Source organism: Ahaetulla prasina, chromosome 2, assembly GCF_028640845.1.
Source record: "Ahaetulla prasina isolate Xishuangbanna chromosome 2, ASM2864084v1, whole genome shotgun sequence".
Taxonomy (NCBI): Eukaryota; Metazoa; Chordata; class Lepidosauria; order Squamata; family Colubridae; genus Ahaetulla; species Ahaetulla prasina.
The window spans coordinates 298,195,287-298,197,197 of record NC_080540.1 but is presented as its reverse complement, the minus strand read 5'-3'; the positions used below and the strand labels follow the sequence as shown (position 1 = coordinate 298,197,197).

The following is a 1,911-nucleotide window of genomic DNA, read 5'->3' as shown; positions in this document are numbered from 1 at the left end:
CTGGTTTCAGTTCAATTTTTTGTTTTGTAATTTCTTCCAGCCATTCATTCATTCATTCATTCATTCATTCATTCATTCATTCATTCATTCATTCATTTGTCACAATAATATATATAGGTATCACACAAAAAGATTATACAGTATATAAACATATATCTGAGGAAATATAAGGAAGTATAAGCATATATATATAAGAAGAAAAAGAAAAACAATAGGACAGGAACGGTAGGCACGTTTGTGCTCTTATGCACGCCCCTTATGGTCCCCTTAGAAATGGGGTGAGGTCAATAGTAGAAAGTTTTTGGTTAAAGTTTTTGGGATTATGGGAAGAGACCACAGAGTCAGGTAATGTGTTCCAAGCACTGATGATTCTGTTATAGAAGTCATATTTTCTGCAATCTAGATTAAAGCTGTTAACATTGTTTAAATCTATTGGTTGCTCTTGTATTATTGCAATTAAAGCTGAAGTAGTCTTTAACAGGAAGGACATTACAATAGATGATTCTGTGAGTTAAACTTAGGTCTTGTCGAAGGCGATGGAGTTCCAAGTTTTCTAAGCCTAGGATTTCAAGTCTGGAGGTATAAGGTATTTTGTTGTTTTCAGAGGAGTGGAGAACTCTTCTTGTAAAATATTTCTGGACACGTTCAATTGTATTGATGTCAGAAATGTGGTGAGGGTTCCAGACAGGCGAGCTGTATTCTAGAATTGGCCTAGCAAATGTTTTATATGCTCTGGTTAGTAGTGTAGTGTTTTTGGAAAAGAAGCTATGCAAGATTAGGTTTACAACTCTTAGAGCCTTTTTTGCTATGTAGTTGCAGTGGGCTTTGGCACTTAGATCATTTGATATGAAAATTTACTTTACTTTGAGCCAATATTGCCTGGCTTTTACCATTGGCATTTACCCCCGGCAACATTGGCCAAAATGTTTCCGAATAGATCTCCTGACTGTTGGAGATGCAACCATAAACAAGGAATTTTCCATCACATGTGGTGGACCTGCTCCAAAGTCTTTTTGTGGCTCTTAAAAGAGCCTTTGGTGCAATAAAAGGGAATTTGGGGGTCACTGCAGGAAAAGAAAAGCTACTTGGTGACAGCCTTGGTGCCCTTGGAGACAGAATGTTTGGCCAGCTCGCTGGGCAGGAGGAGGTGGACGGTCATCAGGACCTTGTGGGAGGTGATGGTGGAGCGTGGGCCAGATGGGAAGCCTCGGCCAGGATGCACTCAAAGATGTCGTTGATGAAGGAATTCATGATGCTCGTGGCATTGAAGGAGATGCCAATTTTGAGTGGACCTGCTTCAACACCTTGTAGACATAGATGGAGTAGCTCTCTTTGCGGCTGTTCTTGTGCTTCATGTCTCCTTTCTTCTGCATCTTGTTGATGGCCTTCTTGGAGCCCTTTTTGGGCACTGGGGCAGATTTAGCCAGTTTGGGCATTCTGGTCACTGAGTGACCTCCGTGAAAGAATGAAAAAAAAATGAATCTGGAAAAAGCATTCTTATTGCCCATCACATTGTCAAGCTTCCATTATGACCAAAGAGGATGTCTATGGAGATTCTCCATCATCCAGGTCATGGTTGTCCTAAAGGTGCTTTTCCAAAAGACAACTAGACTTCCTTGTTTTGTTTTTTCCCTTGAAAACGTCTCATTTCTCACCCAAGAAGCTTCTTGGATGCGAAGCAGGATGCTTTCAAGGAAAACAACAACACCAAGAAAGTCCAGTTGCCTTTTGGACAAGCACCTTTGAGACACCAGGCAAGATCTTAAGGTGATGAAAAAAGTTTGGAGATCAGGATCTGTCCCCACCACCTCAGTCTGGGAGGCACGAGAAATGAGTCAATTAGCCGGCAATTGAGTCCACGGCAGCTATCAGCTCTGGCAGCAACCCAGCAAGCGTCTGCCAAGGTTTTTT

General features: G+C 41.4%; 1 pseudogene; it reads right to left on the bottom strand.

Moving 5' to 3' along the window:
* Positions 1-1,081: 1,081 nt before the first annotated feature.
* On the bottom strand, positions 1,082-1,436 carry LOC131191356 (histone H2B 7-like; annotated as a pseudogene).
* Positions 1,437-1,911: the final 475 nt, after the last annotated feature.